Source organism: Lynx canadensis, chromosome X (assembly GCF_007474595.2).
Source record: "Lynx canadensis isolate LIC74 chromosome X, mLynCan4.pri.v2, whole genome shotgun sequence".
Taxonomy (NCBI): Eukaryota; Metazoa; Chordata; class Mammalia; order Carnivora; family Felidae; genus Lynx; species Lynx canadensis.
In genome coordinates, this window is record NC_044321.2 from 34,739,316 (window position 1) to 34,764,518 (window position 25,203).

Consider the following 25,203-nt stretch of genomic DNA (forward strand, 5'->3'; position numbering starts at 1 on the left):
GACGTCCCTTAGTGTTTAAAGGTCTCAAGAGGAGCCAAGCTGGGTAGAGCATATCCCAGGGACCCAAGTGTGAAATGAACAAGGGGCAACCCTGGGCCCTGGTGTGGTGGTACCTGTAGATTTCAAAGTGAGGATCCCCCAGCGGAAGGGGGCTCAGGGGCCAGAAGGTCGGAACTGTTCACTTCTCATCCCGCTAAGACATTGTCCTCCCAGAGCTAGATCCTAGGAGGCTTCGGGTTTTGTTTGAAAAAGGAGGGGGGTTTTCCATTACAGCTTCTCTTGCAGATGGGGAAGTCAACTTGTCCGACATGCCTTAAATCCAGAGGGCAACACTAAGGTTTGTGGACGGGTCTGACGGGAGTTGATCGGGGCGGAAGCTATAAAAGCCTTCTCAACAGATGTTTCTGATAGCGGAACAGGATGCCTGGCAAAGGAGCGAGCCCTCTGTCGCTGGAGGTATTCAAGCGGAACCCAGAGAAACATCTGTCAGGAAAACTATAAAAGGAATTGGAACCCTAGAACAGGTAAATTCAGAGAGATAGAAAGTGGAATAAAGACTATCAGGGGGAGGGGCGCCTGGGTGGCTCCGTCGGTTGAGTGTCCGACTTCGGCTCAGGTCACGATCTCACGGTTCGTGGCTTCGAGCCCCGCGTCGGGCTCTGTGTTGCCAGCTCGGAGCCTGGAGCCTGGTTCAGATCCTGTGTCTCCCTCTCTCTCTCTGCCCCTCCCCCGCTCGTCCTCTGTCTCTCTGTCTCTCTCTAAAACAAACATCAAAAAAATTTTTTTTTTAATGGTAAATTTTATAGGTGCCTGGGTGGCTCAGTCGGTTAAGCGGCTGACCTCAGCTGCGGTCATGATCTGGCAGTTCATGAGTTCAAGCCCCGCGTCGGGCTCTGCGCTGACAGCTCAGAGCCTGGAGCCTGCTTCGGATTCTGGGTCTCCCTCTCTCTCTCTGTCCTCTCCCACTCACGCTCTGTGTCTCTCAAAAATGAACATTTTTTAAAGAAATGGTAAGTTTTATGTTACACGTATTTGACCACAATTTATCAAATCACAAAAAGTGGGGGGAACGGAAGTCACATACACCGCTGGGGAGGCTACAAAACGGGGCAACCACTGCGGCAACTTGTCTGGCTGTTTCTCAATAAGGCTAAACACAGGGTCATCGTAGGACCCAACAATTCTGCTCCTAGGTATATACCCAAGAGCAATGAAAAACAGAAACATCACGCTAAGTGGAGGAAGCCAGTCACGAAAGACGCATGCTGCGTGGTTTCGTTTATACGAAATCTGCACGACAGGCAAACCTACACAAACAGAAAGCAGATGAGTGGTTGCCCAAGGCTGCGGAGGGGTTGCAGGGAAATGGGGAGCGACTGCTAATGAGGATGGGGTTTCTTTTGGGGATGATAAAAAGTGGTGACGGTTGCATTTCTGTGGGAATGCACTAAAACTCACTGAAATGTACACGTTAAGTGGGTGGATTATATGGTATGTGAATTATATCTCAATAAAGCTGTATAAAAAAAAAAAAAAAAGGAAAAAGAGGCTTCCCACCAAGATGGGAAGCGGGGCCAGATGACCTTCTTCCATTCCAAGGCTCGGTGATTTTCTGTTCCAAGGCTTGGCGATCTTTGGCTGCCTGCCCCCTCAAGATTTGGCCCCAGGAGGGCTTTCTCAGCAGCTCACGGACACACTCCCTCATCGCCGTGCTTGCTAGTGGCTGAGTCAGAAGCTTCCCGGCAGAGCACCCCCTGCATCACGCTGTCAGCCTGGCCCCCTGGGTTGGTTTGTTTTTCCAGGGCATAAACGTATTTTATGGAGAAATAAAATGCACAATAATAAAAAGGGGGAGGGGAGTGTTTCCACAGGCTCACATTTTATCCAAAGGGGCCGTGATTTGGCATCCCTGGCTCGAATATGAAATTATTACACAGGAATTGACTCTCGGTGTCTCCGATGCTCCCTGGGATGATTGCTTCTATAACTTATGGAGACAGCCGAGCGTTTGTATTCAAGTGATCACATAAATTAATATCCATATGTGGAAATGCTGTGTTGGGAGCAGACCCGGTTTAAGAATGCTTGCCTTGTAATGATCCTTGTACCTGAAGGAAAATGCCCATCCCGGGGCTCCCAGGGAAGGTCTGGTTCGGAAGGGTTTGAAGGGAAAGACGGCATGCAAAGCGCTCCCCCTTTAAAGTGATGGAGAGCCGTGCGCTGTGTTCAGGCGTGATGTCATCCGAGGGAAGGAAGGGAACGAACGGCTTTTTCGGAAAAAAAAAAAAATTTTTTTTTTTTTTTTAATAAATAAATCCAAAAGCATGTGCCTTAAAATGTAATGTTTTGCTCCTCTGGGATGGGTTTAGCCCAAAGTTCTAATTATATGTGTGGCGGTAAAGGCCTCCTTAAGAGATTGCCAACACCATGCCAAAGGATGGCGGGGGGGGGGGGGGGGGGGGGGGTGGCAGCTCCCGCAGGAATTAATGATGGGCTTTGTGAGGGTAGGGCAGGGGATTGGGGAGTAGACGACCCAAATCCTGCCCTCAGGTCGCAGATCACGTAGGTGAGACCAGAAGCCACAACTGGGCAAGGCTGCCCGCGCTGGGGCCTAGGGAGTCATGGGGGCACGGTGCCCCGCACAAGTCGGGCGCTCGAAAGAGATCTGCTGAATGGAAATACAGAAGGACGGGCACCTGGGCGGCTCAGTCGGTTAAGCGTCCGACTCCTGATCTCAGCTCAGGTCTTGATCTCCGGGTTGTGAGTTCAAGCCCCGTGTTGGGCTCCGTGCCAGGCGTGAGCTTGTGCGTGCCTGGACATTTAATTCCATTTCATTCATTCTGGAGCTGTTCAACACCGGGGAGATTTATAACCTTTTCAGGTGATGAATGACAATCATGTGCTCAATAGAAAGCGCTAGATAGGGCCGGCCTCCTACAGATTCGGTCACTTCCCTCCCTCCCCGGCAGGGAGGAGATTTCCAAGAAATCTCGAGAAAGGCACTTCTAAAGTTCTGATGGCACAGACCTGTCCCTCAGCAGCAGCGATGTGCTGGTAAATATTTAGCAACTGGCTCTCCCGGGGTGGGGAAGGCCCGTCTGTAGCGCTCGCCGATTCCTGTGGTGTAAATACTCCCAGTGTGGTCAGATTTCAAGCTCTCGACTGGACATCACCCGCTGCAGAGTTGGGAAGAGATGTGTATAATTGGTTCTCATGGGCTGGCTGCTGCCAGAGGGCCGATCTCTCCCTCGCACTGTGCTGACTCTTCTGGAACACACTGGCTCCCCCCAGACTCTGTTCCCAGGAGGAGCAGTGAGGGGAACCTGGAAACATTCCAGCAAAGCCTCAGCTATTCTCCCTCATCTAGAGAAGATTCCCTGTCCCCCCCTCCCCCCGCCTCCCGCCCCCAATCTCTCCTGGCTTTTTTAAAACGTTTATTTATTCATTTTTGAGAGACAGAGAGCAAGCAGGGGAAGGGCAGAGAGAGGGGGACAGAGGATCCGAAGCAGGCTCTGTGCGGACAGCAGCGAGCCCGACACGGGGCTCGAACTCCCGAACCATGAGATCATGACCTGAGCCGAAGGCTCTACCCAGTGAGCCCCCAGGCGCCCCTCTCCTGGTTTCTGAAGGACTCAAACACCAGCCACCTGAGAGAAAAGCCTCGCCACAGAGCAGCCTGACTGCCGTCTTTTCGAAGGTTATGCTTTCCCAGGACCTAGTATTTCCTAACGAGAAAATGGCAATCAAGATTGTTCCCCACTAAGGATGAGCAGTGGAATGACAGACAGAGAAACCACGGAGGGGGGACGTTGATTGGCAACGCCCACGGCAGCTCCCGCGTCCTTCCCTGGACCCGAGACGGGATTGCCTTCGAGAGCAGCGGGCCCCTATCTAGTTTGGCTTCCTCCTAGATCTTCTTCTGAGACCCCCGCAAGGCCATGGCCACACCTCTGGCTGCAGGCCTTTGGAGCCGGGCCCCCAGCCTCGGCTCATCACGCGGTGCGGCCCACTGCATCCTTGCTCGGCAAACACCCCCTCCTCCCGCCCCTGCCCCAGCCCCAGCCCCTCGGTGCACCCCCTCCCGGTCCCCACTAATGTGGGGTTCAGCCAAGTGACTCACTTTGGTCGATGGAACCGAAGTCAACAGGATCCAGTCGGAGGTTTTCAAACGCGCTTCCTCCTCCTTTGGGCCTGGCCTCCCGAACCCCTGCCGTCGCCAGGAGAAGAACATGCCTCCAGGTAGCTGCTGCAGCTTCGCGTGGGACTCTGGAATGAGAGATGCATGGAGATGACCTCAATCCAACCCCTAGGCTGCAGCCGAGAAGCCACAAGCATCCAAGGGTGAGGCATCAGGGTTTGTGGTAAGCCACGGGGATTTGGGGGTCATTTGTTATGCAGCTGGGTGCTACCAATAATTATTACAACCACTCCAGGTCCTGCTTAAGCCCAGAGCCCCGAGAGGCATCTGGGCGGCTCAGTCGGGGAAGCGTCCCGCTCTTGATTTCGGCTCAGGTCACGAGCTCACGGTCCGGGGTTCAAGCCCCGCGCCGACAGCGAGGGGCCGGCTTGCGATTCTCTCTCCGCTCCTCCCGGGCTCGTACCCTCTCTCGGGGTCTCAAAATAAATAAACCAACCTGAAACACACAGAGAGAGCCTGGATCAGCTTGTCGATCCGGGAAGACTTCGCTTTGCACCAATGTGGTGTCAGGGACCTCCTGGCAAACCAGCAACGAAAGGACACGTGCGTACTTTTGCCCCCTTACGACCGCGCACGTATGCCTTCCTGAAGTAGGAGTGGAGTCTGGTTTAGTCTTTCTCTCCGACAACGAATCATTCGCCAAGGACCTACTGCATCCCGGACCCTGGGCGTCTGGTACCTGGAATCCACCACACCAAGAAGCCGAGAGCGCTCCTCGGGAATGCGAGCACAGAGAAGGGATTACGTGTCAAAGTCCAAGTGAATGACACAGATACAGAGCGCAGGGCATTCGAGAGGGAAGGAACCCTCACCTTTAAGGTTCAAAAGAGGCAGCGGGAACCAAGAAAGGCTTCACAGAAAAGGAAGGAACGGAAGTAAATCCCACAGGAAGAGCTGGTCTCAGGGGCAGGCGTGAGATCAGACAGATCAGACCCGTTAGCGGGAACGGTAAACTGAGTCAGGTCACGGTCGGAAGACTCGATATTCTCACTCTACCTGATACGAAAGATTACTGACAGCTACAATCTTCAAGACAGTGGGGTACTGATGGAGGGACAGGAGCACAGATCCCCGGGGAAGAATGCAGAACTCCCAAAATACACCCACACTTTATTGTTACGTCACAAGATGGCATTTTCCGGGGCGCCTGGGTGGCTCAGTCGGTTGAGCGTCTGATTTCGGCTCAGGTCATGATCTCACTGCTCATGAGTTCGAGTCCCACATCGGGCTCTGTGCTGACAGCTCAGAGCCTGGAGCCTGCTTCGGATTCTGTGTCTCCCTCTCTCTCTGCCCCTCCCCCGCTCGTTCTCGGTCTCTGTCTCTCTCTCCGAAATAAACATTAAAAAAAAAAAAAAATGGCATTTTGCCCTTGTCATTTTTCTATTAAGTCCACCTTATCCTCTTACCTGTATGTTACAAATACCCTCCTATTTTCTTCTGATTCTGTGCTTGCTACCGTTGGTATATTTTTGCTTTGTTTTTATAGTTAACGCGAATGCATCCAGAATTTGGTGGGAGGTGGGGTGCACAGACAGAGCCTGGCGTAAGTTACAAATCCAAGTTAGGCCTCCGTACCAATAAATTGTGCGCACGGCATTTATTAAATAATCGTTCCTATATCTGCTATTTGGTTATTTGGTTTGTCGTGGATTAAGTCATCACCGGGTTTTACGTCTCTTCTAGAATCGTTCCCATTCAGTGGATCAGTTCTCCGTCGTAGAGCCAATTACGTAGGATCTTGCTTATCACAGCCGTATAACCAGCCCTTGACATTTGTGGGGAAGAAAGAAAAAAAGATTCAGGATTCTATTTTGTGGGTAAGAAGAACCATTAGCAATTTTCAAGCATAACAAAGCAGACTTCCTATATTTGGAGTTAATCAGAGGGAGGTGTGTGAAATGTAGAAGGTAGAGCAGACCTGGAGGTCAGGAGCCTGGGCGGCAGCCTTAGACGATAAGGCCTACACGCAGGCAGGGACGACGGAAAAAAGATGCAAAGCTACATTTATAAAATCAGAATAAGGTAGCTCTACAGAATCTTCTAAAGCATGTACTCACAAATATTCACTCTACAAATGAGGAACCTGAGGGCCAGAGAAGTGAAGTCACTTGCTCAGGACCACACAATGAGTTAGGGCAGAGCTAGGAACACAGCCGGGGTGTAGAACATGCAACTCTTAATCCCAGGGTCATGAGTTCAAGCCCCACATTGGGCATGGAGCCTACTTTAAAGAAAGAAGAAGAAGAAGAAGAAGAAGAAGAAGAAGAAGAAAGGAAGAAATCCTACTAACAGTGGCTTGAGTAAGGAGTTTCTTTTTCTCTTGTAGGAAAAATCCAGAGAAACATACAGAATCCAGGGCTCATGTATCTACTTAGGTTATCACAGAGCCCTCTATCCTCCTACTCTGCTGTCCACTGCTTGTGGGGTTCATCCTCATGGTCCCAAGATGGCTGCTGCACCTCCAGGCACAGTATCTGTATTCCAGGCAGGGGGAAAAAAAAAAAAAAAAAAGACAAGGATTAAAGGTGTTCTCTCTTCCAGAAAATGTTTATCTGTTTAGGAAGGGAAACCCTTCCCGGAGATTTCTGCTCACCTCTCGTTGGCCAGGACTGAGGCACATGGCCACCAGCCTCTCTAAAGTAACCTAGCAATTTGAGAATTTCACTATCTCACCTCTGTGGTAGAGCGTGAGAAAGCAGAAGGGAGTCGGAACGGGTGTGAGTGAGACTAACTGGAATATTTGCCTGATACCGGGTCTCTTATCTCCTGGTCCAGGGCTCTCGGTATTTTACGCTGTGACAGGGCTGGCCGCGCTGGGGTAGGCGGGGGTGAGGGGCCACACTACCTTATCTGGGCCAGAGCCAGGGAAGATGGCCACCTCTTTCTCAGATATTGATAAGGCTTCCTAAAAGACTCGAGGCCCTAGAAGCTGCTCGAAAGAAGGGAGACAAAGCGCCGAGGTCTGGTGGGCAAGGGGAAGCAGGCAGGTCATTTACGCCACAACAAACTATTAATTACAAGGCACTTGGTCTCCAGACCCAGGCCTGGGAAGTGTCTTGAAAGTGGAATATAGAAGATCAGATGAAAGGGATGGATGGGAGTCAAGAAAATGTCCTTGGAACGAGGGCAAGAAAACAAAACGGAAAACCAAACGAAAGGAAGTTGATCTTGGGAGGTCAGCTTAGGAGGGGTGAAATCCTGAACAGTCTCTGCCAGAAATGAAGGCAAACATTCTCCCCTGCAACCAACCAGGATGGAGATGCCCCAGCGTTCCAGGTTGACTTGCCGGACGGGTCCTTGGAAACGTGCAAAGAGGCCACAGAAAGGAAACTAAAATGATGACGAAGCTCGTGGGGCCAAGCAGTGTGGCAGGAGAGATCAGGGTTCCCACTCTGGCTCTGTACCACCTGGATCTACCTTCTGGGAACCTGCCTGGGGGTAGTGACCTCTCCGTTCCCTAGGGAGGCAGGGAAATCAAACGACAGAAAACCCAGGTCAAGGTGATTTCAGCAAAGGAAAGGGATTTACTGGCACACATCACTGAAATATCCTGGGGCAGGGCTGGCTTCAGGTTCAGTGGGATCCAGGGGCTCAGACAATGAAGGTTCTGACAAAGCGTGATTCTCTTCTCCGCGAGAAGCAGCAAGTTCTGCAACGGTCTCTCTGGGACACACTCGGGTCACAGGCCAACCTCTGAACCAATCGGTGTGGCCAGAGTGGGATGAGGGGACAGGTTCAAATGCTCCGTGCGTCCCACTGCTGCAGCCAGGAGATAGAGTCAGACCCCTCCCACCAAGCCCCTGGACTGAGAGTCAGAGAGGAATGGTTTGTCCAAACACAGTGTGGGTTCTGGATCTAGAAGGGGGACCAGACGTTGGACAGGCAAAGAAGCCAGAAACACCAAAACCTCCCAATCAAACGAAAAACTGCCTTTTCCTTGTATCCAGACCTGAGGATTAGAACCCTAGCTACTTCCAGCCTTGTCAAAGAAATTGTCAGAAAGACTGAACTGAAAAGGCCCTTTGAAATCATCTCTCCTCCCCACGCCCGGGCGCGGAGAGGGAAAGAGGCCTGCCTAAGCGTGTAGGGCTAGATCAGCCGCAGAACAGACTGGAAAAGACTTACAAAAAGTCAACCAAGCATTCTTTCACTTCCGCCTGCAGCTTCTCTGGGAATGGTGTATAAACGACTAAGCAAAACCCTGGAGAATGTCACCAGAAACGGGGACAGGTCTGGCCAGCCTACTGTGATAGCTCAGCGAAGAATTTCTTTAGGGGGAAAGAATCCTCTTGGGAATGACGGAGGCTGGGTTGCATAAAGGGCCTGGATGTCTGAGGCCCTCGGGCCCAGATCAGGGACAGTGTGGCTAAAGAGGGAGGGGGTGGCAGGGCGCTTTTCCATGACAGGTTGACTTGGGCTTCAGAGGGCAGGTCCAGGGCTGAGGGACCCCTTTAAGACACCACATTAGAGACAGCAATGGAACAAGTTGGCTGAAGGGGCTGCAAGAAACCACGCAGCACCTTTCTTCTCCTTCTTTTTTTCTTTTTAGCAAGCTCTGAGCCCGACAGGGGGCTCGAACTCACGACCCCGAGATCGAGAGTCCCATTCTCTACCGACTGAGCCAGCCAGGTGCCCCCACACACCTTCTTTCTGATACCAACAGCCAGGTGTCCTATCGGTAGTGCCTCAAAGGCCTGCCACCCTGACTGGCTCCCCGCGATGAGATATGTTTCCCCCGGCTCCCCAAGGAGGTCAAGTATCCCCTTCACGTTTTCACCAAAAGGGAAAATATGGCCCCTGCACCCGGCCCCCCTTTGATCTTTCCCTTCCCTGCCAACATCCAGGCCCGACAGGACCATTTCTCAGACGCTCGGAGACGCCCTTAGGAAGTTTACCTCGACAACACAGCCACGTCAGGGAGGAAAGTTTTTCAGAGGGGCTTTGTTACAACGCTCTTCATTATACACTGCCTTTTTCTCTCCTCGTCTTTTCTTACAGGACCCAAGTGGGAACACCAAATGGCTTCAGGCCTTAAGGAATCTGAACGGATTATCGTGATTACTTAAACAAGGGTTTTCTGGAACTCTGAGCCAAGTGGGATAGAGAACGAAACTTCTAAAGTTATACCCTCCCAGCGATTGGTCAGATAAGTGTGGGGCCTGAGCAAACAGACAAACCATGAACATTTCTCCCATTAACTCTTTCAAGGTCTAGAAAAACACACGCCGGAGGCCTATGCCCCAAGGGGCCCGGGGACTCTAGAATTTACCAAGGCAGGCCTTCATTCCTTAAATAAAAGTTCTTTCTCCGGCTGCTTTTACTCATCCCCTTTCCTGGTGGGGGGAAGGTGCTCCCGAGAGGCATCCCACCTGCCAGTCACCACGGCAGCAGAACCAGACGAATCTCCCTAGTTCTGCAGACCTAAGCGGGGACGGGCAGGACGGACGTGGCTGCTGGCCTGTGCCCAGGCACGCTGTCACAGACCAGGCCGCCCCAGTGTCAGAGCATAAAAGCAGGGAATGGTTCACGCGCCCCCGCCCCCCTCCGCCACCCCTTTGCCGGGTCTGGAATCGGCAGGGTCCACAGGCTTTGCCTATTTTTTTGTTTAATCCATTTTTCTTCATTTGTCCAAGCTGCGAGTGTCGGGTCTGCCCTTCATTGACATGAAACCTATCCCCTGAAGCAGCCAGGGTTCCCCCAGACATGTCCATAGGTGCTTTCGAAATCCGGAGGCAACCCCGACAAACGCCGGAGAGCACCAGGATGGGAAAGAGCTGGAAGTTATCCAGAAATTGGCAAACCCCGTGGACCCTGCCAATTCCAGACCCGGGAAAGGGGTGGCGGAGGGGGGCGGGGGCGCGTGGCTCCGTCAACCCCTCTTCAGTCTTCCTGGGAAAGGGCCCACCCAAAGCCAGCCCTCGGTCTGGGCCTCCCCAGACCACGCTGCGCTGAGGCCTCCCTTCCACCGTGCCAGAGCCGCGGGGGCACCGCCCGGAGCCCCCAGAACCCACCCACCGCGCCCGTGCCATCTCCAGTCCTGCGGGCAAGGGGGGTCAATGTCGTTCAAGTAATTTCTCTGCGAACACAAGATGGCAGCCTTAAATAAATGCAACCCTGCGCAGCTTTTAATCTTACACATCATTAAATTCCTAATTTACACATTATGTTTTCGTGGGCCAACCCATAACTCATTAGTGTTGAACTCACGAGGTATAAAGACCAACGCACGACGGGCGCCGGGGCGCAGTCACCTGCCTGGGTTAACAGTTCCTGCCGCGGGGGCAGGGAGGAAGGCGCGAGAAGGCCGCCGGGGCACCCACGAGGCCGAAGCTGGGGCGCGGGCGAGCCCTGGGTGCCAGGCCCCGCGTTACAGGCCGCGCTCGAAACTCTGCGGCCGAGAAAGTGCCGGGGCCGGCTCCCTCCCTTCACTCCCGGGTCTCGAGCGGGAGCGCGCGCGCGCGCGCTCACACACACGCACACGCACACACTCACACTCGCACACCCGGGTGGCCGCGCGGGGCTCCGAGCGGCGCAGGCCTCCTTGGCAGACATCTTCCTGTGGGAGGATTTCAAACGAGCCGTGAAAGCCAGAAACTACACGGGTTACAAACTCCGGAATCCCTGGCCGGCCCGGGCCCCCTTCCCACCTCCGACGCGGCCCCTCTGCTCGGCGCGGGGCCAGGAACCCACTAAAGGGCAAAGCGCGCCCGCCGACGGTGCGGGGAGACCCGGGGGGCGCAGGGACTGCCCGAAGTCCCGTCTCCCTTCCGACCCGGGGACCGGCGGCCGAGTGCCGCGCAGCCCAGCTCGGCCTCGTCCGGCTGGGGTGGCCCAGGGCGACCCGAAGCGGGGGGTGGGGTGGAGGGCTGGCCGCCGCTCTCCAGAGAACGACGTCACCAGGGCGCAGCTGACAGCCCCAGGCCCCGGCCAAGGCGCACCACAAGGCGGAGGGAGGCTGGTGCCGGGAAGGGCCTGGGGGCCAAAGGAAGCAGCCTTCGCGCTGGGGCGAGGCCCCAGGCGGGAGCACCGAGGCCGGCTGTCCTGGCGGCGAGGGCTAGGAACGGCCTCGCCCTGCGCAGAGCCGGCCAGGCCCTCGAGGTGCTCCGTGCCTTCCCAGCCAAAAGCCGGCTCCGCGCCGCGGCGGAGTGGGAGGGAGGAGGCAGGGCGCGCGCCCCGCCCTCGCCGCCCGCGGTCACAGGGGCAATTACACTCCTCGCTGCAGACGGTTACCAGCTCGCCCGCGCATCCCTCTCCCCCCTCCTCTCCTCTCTCCTCCCCTCCCCTCCTCCGCGGAACTGCTGGCTCCATCTTAGCGAGCGCGCCCGGGAAGCCCCGCCGAGGCCAACCGCCTCTGGGGACCTCCCCGGGTTGCTGTCGCGCCGCGCGCCCCCCAGGTCGCCCGGGCGAGCCCTCCACGCCCCGCAACACGTCCCACGAGCGCCACAGCCTCGGAAGCGGCTGTTGCGGTCCCGAAGGGGCGACAGGAGCCTTCTCCAAGCTCTGCAAGACCCCTGCAGCCCCGCTTTGCCCCGCAATCCTGTCCCCAGCCAGTGCAGCCACCCCAGCGCCCCAAATCCCAAGCACGCCTCCGTTTTCCAGGTCTCTCCTGCGTCCGGCCGGTGTGCTTTCCAAATGCCAAGTGGATGCCTAGACCACTTGTCTGAAACCCTCCGAGGCCTTTGCGCTACCAGACGTCCACTGCCACAAACAAACCGCCCCCCTCCTTCCTGCCGTGGTTTTATACTATTACAGAAGGTGTCTTTGAAGCTGTGAGTGAAAACTCAGGTTTTGGGTTAAGAGCTTCATTTCCACCCAACTGTGATTTGGGGCAAATTCCTTAACCTCACTTTCCTTATCTGCAAAATGGGAGACATCGTGCCCATATAAATGCGGGGCTGTGGGGTTTAAAGAAGATAGATGTGTGTGGAAATGACTTGGTACAAAATCCTGGTGGTTAGCATGATTATTACCATATGGCCAGAACTGCGGCGGCACTAAAAGTGAGGTGGCCTTCTTCCGACCAAGAGTGAACCCCTGCGGAGTCCAAGGCCGCAGCTCACGAGTCGAGGTGAGCCCAAGCCACCGGCTAGGCCTGAAGGGAGGACAGAGGAGTCGAGGGGCAGCCAAGGGAGCGAAACACTCAGCCTTCCGCCTTTGCAAATGAATAGGGCTCTGTCTGCAACGCCTAAGGCTTAAACCTGGCGCGGCGGTAAATTTAGCCTGAAGGCAGCGCCTGCTAAGGGGCGGGGATGTCTCCTAAGGGGAAGGAAAGGGAACTGGGTAAGAAAATGGAGTTGCCTCCAGGAAGAGGAATCAGGGAGAGGAAACATTCAGGGCCGCTGGCAGTCCACTGGCAAAAAGAAATCGGACGAGGAAAAAAAAAAAAAAAAAAAAAAAAGGCTCCCCAGAAATTGGGCCACCGTGGGAGCCGCGAGACAGACTTCCCATCTGGGAAGGGCTGCCTACGGGTAATTGGGTTTGCTCGAGTTGCCTCTATAATTAATAAGTGATTTGACTTGGAGATTGGAAATAGTCGTTGAAAGGAAGCCGCGGGCGTAGGGGTGCGAGGCCCGCGAACCTCCCTCCAAAATCCAATGACCGCGGAGGAGGACGGTTTAAGGAACACGAGGAATGTGATAATATTGGCATCTAACCTTCTAGTGTTTGAGTAATTCGTTGCTTAGCTACTTTGGATAGGCCATTATTTTGCAAACTGGAAACATTTGCAAGTGGTGATATTTTGCTCCTGCCTGACGCAGGGGCTGCAAACCTACCTCGGCTCTGCTGAACTCTTCGAAATATATATGCATAAATTGTTCCTAATGAGACCATCTGTTTTTTATGGCCCCTCTGGAAGCAGGAGGAACCCGAAGACTGCTCTGTCTTGCAGAAATCTGTGGCCAGGCAGGCCCGGGAAATAAATAGGGAAGATTAGAAGGGTGTACGTGATTTAACAATATGCAGACAGGGGGTTCGGTGGCAAATGTATGCTTGGGCTCCCAGGGGTGCCGGACACTTAGGGTGGCTCTGGGCTGCCTGGAGCACGAGGATTCCAGCCAGCGAGCCTGCTAGAAGGCCCAGGGACTGTGCGGCTTTTCACAGCACACACGAACCTCGTTTTTGCATGCCTGGAACGTCACCAGAGCCTCCACGCGAAACCGCAAATCTGCCACCGCGCTGGGGGACCCAGGACACGTAGCCGGCGGTGGGGGGTGGGGGACGGCGTCGCCCACAAGCCCGGGCCTTCCCCTCCTCCCCTGCGAAGGTGAAGGGAGCCGAGCCTGGGGCACGGAGCCTGAGAACGCGCCTCACCCCACCCCACCCCCGGGCCGGAGCCCGGCGCTCACGGAGGCCTGTCCCAGAGGCTGAGCTTTCTGCCCGACGCGCGTCTGGCAGGCCCAGCGGCGCGACCTGAGCCTGCACCGAGGGTGGCAGGGCAAACACTTTTCACATTACCCGGTGGTTGTTAATTGGGCAGTGCAAAAGACGCCGAGCCTACCCCTTTGTGGCGGGGGGGTTAAGAGTGGGCAGTGGGGGCTGCTTAATAATAGAGGGGCTGCCCTGGGGAGCCTCAGATATCGGTAACCCCCATGATTAATTCATAACTCTCCACTGCGCCTGGCACCGTCTCGGGTCTTTAATCGGTTCTGAATGTCAGCGAGGCTTCCCCGACAGGCTGAGCGCAGCCTTTTGAATGTGTTGAAAGTCGCTGCGCGCACACCAGGAGACAAAGTTGCCATCTGCTCCGGGGACCACGGCAACTGGGCGCTGGGAGGGGCCTTCCTCCCGCGGCTCCGGCTGCCCCGGGCGGCCTCCTCTTCCCGGCCGGCCCCAATCCTGCCCCAGAGCCAACACCGGCCCCCGCACCATCCCCGCCCCCCGCCCAGGGCGCACGCCCGGTGGAAACTCCGGCTCGCGGCGAAGTGGAGCGCTGCGCTGGGGCGCGCGGGGAGCCTCGCCGTCACCCGGACCCAGGCCTATGCTAATGAGATTATGAACTAGGGTTGTTTATGTCCTCGGACCTGGGGGGGGGGGGGCGGGGTAGGCGGGCAGATAAAGTGTGGAGGAAAGGATGACTTAGGGGAGAGGGGGAAGCCCTGGGAGAACAAAGCTCCGGGCCGTCGGCCTCCCAAGAGTCGCAGAAGTGACCGCCACGGGCTCGTGCACAGGCGGAAGCGGGGGGAGGGAGAGAGGCCGGGCCTAAAGCGCCCTCGCAGGTTTGGAAAACGCTGAGAGGGCACAGGGGGTGGGGAAAGTCGGAACCCGTAGCTAAAGGTTTGGCCCTTAGGCTAGTTTTTAAGGAAATGGATCTCAGGAAGGGGAGGAGGCACCACGCGCCCCGGAGAGGTAGGAGGGAGAAGCCCTGTCCCCCTCACCCCCCCCCCCAACCCCCAGCTAGCGGAGCGTGTGCGGTGACCGACCTCCGCGCTCTGGACCTGGAGGGGGACGGAGCCGTCTGGCCGCCGCGGGCCTGTGCTTCCGCACCCCCCAGCTCTGCGCGTCGCCTGTCCCCGAGCGCCTCGCCTCCCAACTGTAATCCCACACTCCCGCGAGCGCTGGGGCTGCGGAATCGTTTGAGTTGGAACTGCATCAGATGAGAACGCCGGGAGGTGAGATCGGGTAGGAAATCGTCGAAACTTAAGAGTTGTGCGCCGTCGCCTCCTCCCCCCCCCCCCCCCGCCCCGCACACACACATAATTTCCCCTCCCCCTTTCCAGCCGCCACCTCCCCCACCCTCTCGATTCTTCAAGGTTTGCAGCCCAGTCCTGTCATATGGTTTTGTTTCTGTGCTGCTGCTTTTTTTCAGACACGAAAATTGGACACGTGGAGAATTAGCCGGGCTGGAGAAGCGCTGGGTGCAGACTCAAACAATGGTTTCCAGCAGCGGAGCGAAAGGAGGCACCTTCCCACCTCACCCCCAAAGGCAGCGGCCTCAGCGTATGGTGGGAAACACCCCCATCATTGCCCACCCCTCCCTCAGAGCCTAGGAAAGGTCCAGCGTGGACCCCTTCCCAAGACACACGCCCCTGGGGTGCGCCTGGACCGGCATGCTGGCTCTGAGATCATTCTGCCTGGGGTCTTTGGGGACTTATAAATTATAAGGGATTCTTTTCCCCTGGGAAGGTGTGGCATCAAAGACGCCACCCCAAATACTAAAGTTTACGGACCCAACCGGGCTCCGGGCTCTCCACTCTTTGGCAATTGTACCTTTCCTAGGCTGCTTGGAGCCTTCCCCCTTCTCGTCTGATGAGCCAGTCTCCAGGTGGCTGGGCCTCCAGAGCAGCTTCCTTTAGCCATTGTCTTCTCCAGAGGCCCCATGCTCCACGGCAACCCCAACCTTGGCCCCCAGCTTCTGTGAGCCCCCCCCCCCCACCAACCCTGACTCTGCTTCATTGGCAGCAGCCACAGCCCTCACCCCCAAACAGCTCCACTCGCCCAAGCAGGCCTGAGCACCTCGCCCGGGCACACACACCCCGCAGCACAGAAGCTCTGCCTCCCGGAGCTGGTTTCCTCTTACAGGCTCCTGTCAGAGCTGTTGGGGCTGTGGCGGCGCTTGCCTGCGGCTCCCAGTGCAGCCCTGGGTCTCCCTGCAGCGTGTGCGGCAAGCTGTGAATCGGTCTTCTCTTCCCTTCCTGCAAAGGTCAAGCCATCTCCTCCAGCATGGCCGTGGTGCACTTCTGGCCGCAGAGCTCCTACGCTGCAGCCTGGGTATGGAGATGGGGTGGGTATCCATGCAGGGGAGCAGTCCCCCCCCCCAGCCCCGCGGCCCAAGCCAGTGGGGGGCAGGGACCAAGGGATGTGAGATTCAGGAAGGGAAACACAACACGGCAGACAGACCCCAAAAGCAGTTCAGGACTTGCAGCCTGAGACCGAAGAGAGGGAGAGAAACCCAGGCAAAGGCTGTTGGGCCTTGACTCCTGAAGGGGAGGCCTTTCCCCCCCCCCCACCAGGGGTTGCCCTAGGGGAAGGTGGGGAGAAATGGCCGCAGTGTCCGCACTGTGTCCGGGGCAGGTCCTGGGGCCCCACCACCTCCCGTCAGGCTGTGCTTCGCTCCTAGCAGGAGTCAGAAGCAAGCAAACCGGCCAGGACTGAGAATTCAGAGGCCACGGGTATCAGGTCAGCGGCGGCGCCCCAAAGAGAGACCCCAAGAGAGGCCTTTCTTCCACCGCAACCCCAGGGAGGCTACTGAGTTCTGCAAAGCCGCAGGAAGACTACAACATCCCGATGTGGAGAAAAATGAGAGGAAACGCCATTAAACTTGCTTCCTCCAAGGGGCACTACCCCCAGTTTTCTCTGAACTGTACCTAAAAAGTCAGGAGAGAGAACTCATTCACTTTTGTTTGGTTTAACATTGCCAGCTTCAAGTCAACCGTGGGCCCCCCGAAGGTTTCGTAAAATATTTAATCTAGCTCAGACAATTTCCTGCAGTCCCTACCCGGACCACCCCACTTACTGAACAACTGCCAAAAAGCAGGCTTGACTGCGGGCTGGCAACCGCGGGCCTTCCAGCGGCCTGGCCGGCCTGTACCCTGCACGCAGGAGCCTGGACAAGGCCCTTCACAGAATCCAGGGACACCAGGTCTGGGTTACCTGGGAGGCCCAAAGCGGTAAGGAAGGAAGAAGCCCAGGAAATGAAGTTAAAGACACTTGCTTTTCTCACTAAGCTTGTGCTGTCTGTATGACCCGCTGGCCCTCACCCTCCCCGAAGTCTGTGAAATGGGCCTGTGGATGTCTCACCTCTCTGGCGTGCTGTGCGTTTTGGAGAGCAGCACTGGGGGGGGGGGGGGAGGTGACTCCCTGTGTGCCGCCCTGCGCCCTCTACTCTCATATCCGTTCGCTGTTTTCCTCCCAAGCATCTCACCAGGGAACCTAGCCAGCCAGAAAGGGATCCTTCGACTGCGCTGAGCCTCAGCCCCTTCCAAACGTGAGGCTCACGGGGAGAACTCCTGCTCTGCCCAGTTTCCATTCCTGCTTCCAGAATAACGAGCCGAAAACATGTGTACTGTAAATAAAGCCTGTCTAAATAAAGCACTCGGGTAAAGGCTGCCGAGAAAACACTCGGCATCGCTCTGTGCTCAGAGCGTGAGTCAGCTTCCCAGCTCCCGGGGAACAATGGAGACCTTGCCAAGGGTCCCCTCCTGTCAATCCCTGAAGGCCCCCAAGCCCATGTAGGTGGTGGAGACGACGGCCCATTGGGACCGTCGACCTGGAGATTCGGGGGGGGGGGGGGGGGGGGGGGGCGCTCCCGACGGCCCGAGGTTGGGGTCCAGCCCCGGCGTTCGCGCCGCCAGGAATCCGTCTACCCGCAGCTGCCGCGGAGGGGTTGAGGGTTAAGCAAACACCGGGCAGAAGAGCGAGCCTGGGGTGCTGTGGGGCTGCTGCCCTCGAGACGCAGACACGGGAGAGAAGGAGACGCTGGGGGCGCTCGCTACGGAGCCTCCCGGAGGGAAGACGCCCCCTCCTCATTCCCAAGCCGGGCCCTCGCCCACTCGGCTGGCCGCCTCTCCTCTCCGCAGCCTCCCAAGTCTCAACGGAAGCGAGCGTAGCAGCTGCCAGAGTCACCCCACTCCTTCAGCAGTCCCCATAGGCCCATACGCGTACACTAGCCGCCCCACACACATGTGCTGGGGACTCCGTGTGCGCGCCAAGGCCCAGTGAAACGGCGTCCCTTTGAGGGAGAGCGGTTTTGGGACTCGTGGCGGCCTCCGCGCCACGTCTTCTGTCCTCTGGGTTTCCGTGCGGAGCTGCGCACCGCCCCCCCCCCATAGGGTTCCGACTGGGGCGGTGGCCTCTGCTCCGGCGTGGGGCCGGTGGTTTCCCCAGGCCCGGTGACCTTGAGGGTCAGTGATCCACCCCGCAGGCCCGCGGTTTCCGGAGTCGCGCGGCCGGCCCTTCCTCCCCGCCTCTCCGGCCAAGGCCGCCCAGCCTCGTCGCGCTCAGCCCGCCGGCTCCCGAGCCCGAGCGGGGGCGCGGGGGGTGAAAGCACCGAGGGCCTCACCCACGTCCTGCGGACACGCGCCCCGCTGGGGCCCGTGCTGGCGCTCCAGCAGCCTGAAATGGCCAAATCGTCCCTGGGCAAGGTTGGAGGCGAGGCTTTGGGAAGAAGGCGAGGAAAACAAGTGAAACGGGAGGGGCGGGGTGGGGTGACGGCTCATAAATCACCCAGCCCCACCCTCGGGCCTCACCGCAGAGGCGCCCCAGCCCCGCGGGAAATGGAGGGTCACTCGGCCACTCCTGGCCGACCTCTGAGCTCTCCCAGAGCCAGCGCCCCACCCTGAGCTCAGGCCGCGCTAGCACCAGCTCCCGGCCGGGATCGTAAACCACCCGCCCGATTCGGCGGGAAGCCGCCCTTGGACGCAACGCGCATCCGCCCAAGGGGAAGTTTATTTATAGCTTGTAAACGTAAAGGAAACCAGACCGCGCTGGCTCGCCGCGCTCCGGCTCCTACGCTCCCCACCTGCCCACCAGGGAGGGCGCGGCGGGAGGCGGAGGGGGTGCCTTAGTCTCTCCCTACTCCCCCCCCCCATCCCCGCTCCGCTCCCGGCGGAGAACGGGGTAGGGTCCTAAGAGGCTGGCAAGCCTTAAATTCCTCTCGGGGTGCCTATCGGCGCCGTGAAAGCCAGAAAGGACAGAGGACAGGGCCCGGGCACCGGCGTGGCGAGGGTAGGGACGGCCGAGCTGTCCTAGTTGGCAAGCACCAGCCGGCAGGCCCGGCAGTGCAGCGCGGGATTCCGCAGCTCCCGCTCCGGGCCCGGGGAAGTCCTGGAGAGCCCGGGATGGGGGCGCTCCGGGAGCTTCTCCTTGGAAGGCGGGATGCTTCCCCCGTTCCTCCCGAGCACGTGTCCTCAGCAGAGCCGGCAAGCGCTGCGCGCCTGGGGCTGCGATCCGCGGGTGACAGCGGCTGAGAGCGCCCCTCCCCAATCCCCACCCCCGCCGTCGCCGCTTCTCCTGTGGAGCTCGACGCTCTGGGGTGCGCTCGGAGCAGGCCCGAGGAGACGGAGAAAAGGAAAAGTGTTGGAGAGATTAGGGAGAGAAGACATTAAAAAGCCTAGCCCTGAATAGACGAGCACTCCCCCCCTCCCACCCCGGCCCCAGCGGCTTCTCCCAGTCCCAGCGGAGCGCACCCACCCCCAGCCTCGGCCCGGGCAAATTCGTGTGTATGTTGTCTGTGTCTGTCTGTCTGTCGTGTGTATATCTCGTGTGTGTGTATGTGTGTGTGTCTGTATGTCTGTCTCGTGTGTGTGTGTGTGTGTGTGTGTGTGTGTGTGAGTGAGCGCGCGCCCGCGTGCGCGCGCCGGGCGGGCAGTTGCGAAACGGGCTCTTGGCTGCAGCGCGGCATAATGGAGGTGGCTGGAACAATGCGCGCTTTGTGCGCGCGGGGAGTTGTTTTCCACCCGCCTCGCCCCCCCTCGCTCGGGCCGTATGGCACTTTAATCCCCGCCACGGCTCGGCACAAATGCACTTGTGTCCTGCGGGTCACCGGGGGCCGTGCGGCTGGAACCGACCCCCTCCATCCGCGGACCCCACCGCCGGCTGCCCCATCTTCCTTCCTGCGCACCCACCACGGCCACGATTCCCGGCGTAGCCCGGTCAGCCGGCTTGGAAGCTTCCGGGCCCGCGGGCCACTTTTCTTTTCCGAGGAGACGGCGCGCACCCCACCCCCTTCCTTCGCGAGCTCACACAAACACACATTCGGGCCGACTGCAGGCCCCACACTCGCCGCCCTCCCTCTCCTCGCCTCCATCCCGCCCCCGCCCCGTGCTCCGGACTCCTGCGAACAATAGTAAATGTCAACAGATTCCGCGCGGCGAGTGTCTGACTCGGCCGAGATAAGGGTGCGCGGTTGGCCCCGCGCTCCGCGCCGCCGCGGGGGGAGCCCGCCCTGACCCCGGCAGGAAAGAGCCGGCTGTGACGAAAGCCATGCCCGGGGGGGGGGGGGGGGGGGGGGGATAGGAGGGGAGGCCACCAGTCCCAGCCCGGTGGGGGAGTCTCGCCGGGAGACCAGGCCCTGCCCCGCCCCCACCCGCTGAACCCGGTGCTAATCGGGGGCCGCTGGGCACCGGGAAAGCGGCCGGGTCGACGTGGCGCTCGGGCCTGCTTTCAGCTCACAATTCCAGTGCTCTGCGGACGCCAGAAAAACGCTGATCCGGATCGGGACGCGGGCAGTTTTCGCCTTACTGGGAGCCGGCACCCGAAAGACGCGCAAGATTCGAGTGCCTGTCTCCGGAAACTCATTAAAATATTTTTTTTTTAAGCGCGCACACTTTCACAGGTCCTCCTCCCCGGTCGTCCGCAGCCCACCACCCAACCGAGTTAAAATTCGCAAATTGATTCTCACGCGTTGGTATTAATGGGTTGTTCCTCTTAAATTGTTGCCAACTTTGCTAATGGATTATTATTTAAATGATTTCTTTTTTATAAAGTACGTGTTGTTTTATAGATGCGTATTTACTTAAAGAAATCAACTGCATCTATTAACATATTAAAGAGAGAATAAAGCATCGGGGCCGGTGTAATGTACTGTTCAGCCTTACTTTGGGTGCTCGCGAAGATAGGAAAATCTTATTTGTTTAATAATAAGTCACTCATGAATATGCAAATGGCATCGGTGCAGTACCTCACTTCTGTCACTATTAATGAGTTGCAAATTAATGTGACAACAAAAGGAAAATCTATTTAGTGGAGGAACTCGGTTTCCTACCTGGGGAGATCACAAGCCGGCCGGGAACCTGGATCTCCAGGAAAGAAGGGAGCGGGCACGGGTGCTTCCTCACCCAGTCTCTTCCTGGAGCCTCCGCTATTGTTTGGTCTCAGGGACGCGCATTATCGGGAGCCCCTTAAAATTCCTGCCCCGGCCCGAGGAAGAAAGGCTGCTCCAGGGTAATTAGGGCCAAGTGTGATTAATGGAAATCAGCCCACAGTTTGAAGTAAAGCAGTTGGTGAGGCAGATTTTGGAGGGGGAGTCTCCCCCTCCCCCCTCCCCGGCCCAGCTTAAAGATTCCCCAAAGCCTTTTCGGCCTCGGTTGCTTTGGGCAGTTAGGACCCATAAGGACCAAATCAGGCCTCGCAGGCCTGACCACAGGTTTTAAGACAACACCCTATGTGCCTGCATTTTACGAGGTGACTCTGCTGATGGGGAGTTTCAGAGCAGATCGGCTCATTTTCCTACCGACCTACTTCCCAGAGGTTACAGACTGCATTCTGCTTGGCTCCTTTCTGGCCCGCACATCACAGCCTGTTTTTATTTCATCGATGGATGCTGGAGAGAATGTTTCGAATCCAGTGAAGTTTGGAAACGTCTCTGAGAAAATAAATAAATAAATGCTGAGCTGCCCAGAGCGGTAGGCTAATAGTTCAGGTGCCTGGGTAGTATTTCAAGAAGCTGTTCGACTCGGGAACCTTCTGGGGAGGTGCAAATAGTCTATATCCAACCTGACTGACGGCTACACGGTCATATACAAATGTAAAAATTCATCGGGCTGCGCACTTAGGATTTGTACACTTTACTATGTGTGAGTTATATATCGTGTTTGGGCTATCTATGACTATGCGAGGCCGCCTCAAAGCTTAGTGGTGTAAACAATAATAATAATTTCTTTTGCTCAAGACTCTTGAGACGGCTCACCTCTGCGCCACTCCGTGTCAGCTGGGACAGCTCAGCTGGAACGCGGGGATCCGTTTTCAAGACGGCTCACACCCACGGTTGGCCAGTTGGTCCCGGCGCTGTCTCTTCTCTATGAGGGCCTCTCCAAAGATCACTTGGGCCTCCTCGCAGCATGGTGGCTGGTTGCCAAGAGCGAGCACCCAAGAGAGAGGGGGAAATGGAAGCTGCCAGTTACTTAAGGCCTGACCGTGGAAGCTAGCAGTGTTAAATCCTGCCACAGTCTATTGGCCAAGCAACCCAGATTCCAGGGGTGGGGACGTCGTGGGCCCTTCCCTCTTATCTCTCAATGGGAGGTGAGTCAAAGAATCTTGGGGCTGTGTTTTAAAGCTGACACGTAACTCACGTTAAATGAAAACGGAATATGTGCCTTCACGTTCTGCCTTATGTCTCACGCCTCCTTTACCTGCTTTACCCACGCGGGGCGCAAGCTCGCAAACCGCGAGATTGTGATCTGGGCAGAAGTCAGATGCTTAACCGACTGAGCCACCCAGGCGCCCCTCATTTTCTGTTGAGTAATCCCTACACCCAACGTGGAGTTCGAACTGATGACTCCGAGATCATCAAGAGTCATATGCTCTACCGACTGAGCCAGCCAGGCACCCCTCCTAAACATTTTCTCAGTCTGAAAATAAAATTATATATATATATATATATATATATATATATATGGCTTGTTTTTATCGTCTTTTCAGGCATTCAGATACTTGAATGGACAGTTAGGACCCTCATAAACGAACACCTCCCTGAAGACTCAAACATTTATAAATCAAACCAATTAAATTTGTAAATATAGTGAAGCTCCACTTGTCTTAAAAAAAATTTTTTTTGGGGGGGCGCCTGGGTGGCGCAGTCGGTTAAGCGTCCGACTTCAGCCAGGTCGCGGTCTCGCGGTCCAGGAGTTCGAGCCCCGCGTCGGGCTCTGGGCTGATGGCTCAGAGCCTGGAGCCTGTTTCCGATTCTGTGTCTCCCTCTCTCTCTGCCCCTCCCCCGTTCATGCTCTGTCTCTCTCTGTCCCCCAAAAAAATAAATAAACGTTGAAAAAAAAAATTTTTTTTAATTTTTTTTTAACATTTAATTGTTGTTGAGACACAGAGGACGAGCAGGGGAGGGGCAGAGAGAGAGGGAGCCACAGAATCCGAAGCAGGCTCCAGGCTCTGAGCTGCCAGCAAGGCTTGCCAACCGACGCGGGGCTGGAACCCACCGACTGTGAGATCATGACCTGAGCCAAAGTCAGATGCTCAACCGACCGAGCCACCCAGGTGCCCCGCGAAGCTCCAGTTGTCTTAAACAATCGTCACTCTGCTTTCCGAGTCAAATCTGAATTCCCTTTCCCTGAAAACTGCTGGCCTAAAGTCTATTGTACAATTTCAAGTTGGACTCATAAGGCGAATTCTTTACTAACTCCCAAGTTTACATAAACATCACGAGGTAAATGGCACACGCGGATTGTTCCTGAACTTAACACCCAAATATTACTACAGTACGTTCGGTTGATTTAATCTATCCCCTGTTCATTCTCAACCTTCCCAAGGTGAAGAGAACTCCCTCTGGGGACCCTGTTTGGGCCTCTCAAGGGTGTTGAGGTTACTCGATGTAAAGACAAATTTAAGGGTTTGGAGGAAGCAAGAGATTACTGGCTATTCTTCCACTGGAATGCAGCCTAGGGAGGTGGGTGGGGTTGTCGAAACCTACTGGGATATGACCCTTTGTCTCCGACCAGGCTATTTTACAACTGAACAAGGTGCGGAGACTTAATAACACTGTGAATACTTGCCTTCTCGCCTACAAATCAGCACAGAAACTTCCCACCTAGGAAAGGGACCACCCCCACCCCCACCCCAAAAGCCGGGTCTGCGGCCATTTGCAAACGTATTTCAATATTCCCTATCTATACACGTTTCTGTTCTTGAAATTTGCCTTTAAATGGGTTGGAGTATCTCGCCCATTCCTTCATTTAACTAATGAGTTACATAAGATCTTGGACACGACTTCATTTTACATTTGTATGAGAGTCCTGATTCTGCCTTCTCGGGAATCTTTGACGTTGGTCGACGGTTCCTCACGCTATATAGATAATATTTGTGGCCAGGTAGAAATCGGAGGCCGGGATGCAGGATACGGGCCCTACAAAGCTCCAGGGAGAATTTGCTTACACCCCAGACAGACCCCAACAGAGCCCGGTTAATCCTGTTTATAGTTACTATGACAACCGAAGCCTCCAAGGCCATACGTACCCTTCAGGTGGAATGATTTTCTCAACCTCGGGTTCCAAGTTCAAGGTAAATCCCACGCTGCTTCTGTCCTAACACTCTGTCATTTGATTGGAGGAGAGGGAAGTACATGGTTACCGCCCATGTTGCCTCAACGCTCGATTGGATTCAATTAACTTATTTACCACCTGTGGTGGTTTTTAAATATGTCCACAAATTCCTTGATACTCCTCCCTTCAAAGGGTGGAGCCCGATTTTTCCTTCCTATAGTTGTGGGCGGTACTCAGTGACTCACTTCTGACGGATAGAATGCGACAGAAGTGACTGTATGTGACATCCCTGAGTAGGATATACAAGGCATTGTGGCTTCCTGGTTGCTATCTGGGGGAAGCCAGCTGCCACATCCTGGGCACATCCGAGCAGCCCTATGGACCGAGCCGTGTGTCAAAGTGCCGAGGTCTCCTGCCAACAGCCGTGGGAATGAGCCACCTCGGGAGAAGGTCTTCAGCCCCGGCGGAACCCTCAGATGACTGCAGCCCCCGCCACCATCTGGACTGCAACCTCGTGAGAGTCCCGGAGCCACAAGCATTCGGCTAAGCTGCTCCTGCATTCCTGACCCACGGAAAGTCTGAGATAACAACTGTTTGTTGTGTTAAGCCACGAAATTGTGGGGTGGTTTGTTATGCAGCAATAGATAACTAATACATGAGTCAGTCCTGCATTCGGACGAAGCTCTAAACCATTCTGATACCGCGAAACACATTTCTGTTGTGCCTAGATGGGTGGATGTGCCTCTTGTAACCCCAAAGGAAGACACCCACCCATTTCTCTCAAACCCGAGAACCCTTTTCAGAAAGCCATGAGGAATGTGACCTACATCACATGTTTCCGGCAATAACATTAGGGATGAGAAACTAGCAGAAGAAGTAAAACAGTTTTAAATAGTCTTTTGATCACTTTGCAGTTGAAAGTCAGATCTTTGTAAGAATTCATTACCATTTTAACTTACAGAGAGGAACCATTCTTGGAGACAGAGTCAAAATGAGACGAAACACGCATTCATACCCTTATAAGAAGCCACCAAAAGTGTGAAAAGCAAAAACAAGATGACTAAGTTCTAGAGGAGCGAA

At 56.0% G+C, this 25,203-nt stretch overlaps 1 long non-coding RNA gene across 5 annotated transcripts; it reads right to left on the reverse strand.

Moving 5' to 3' along the window:
- Positions 1–991: 991 nt before the first annotated feature.
- Positions 992–24,317, reverse strand: LOC115507521. Of its 5 annotated transcripts, none has more exons than XR_003966683.1 (8): positions 24,098–24,317; positions 21,825–21,982; positions 6,489–6,672; positions 5,605–5,963; positions 4,423–4,634; positions 4,121–4,266; positions 3,028–3,176; positions 992–2,846 (listed from the first exon to the last, which is right to left on the reverse strand). It is a non-coding gene; the product is annotated as an uncharacterized LOC115507521 (long non-coding RNA). The 5 variants fall into 5 exon arrangements; XR_003966685.1 differs by having other exon boundaries at positions 4,410–4,634; XR_003966687.1 differs by lacking the exon at positions 6,489–6,672.
- Positions 24,318–25,203: the final 886 nt, after the last annotated feature.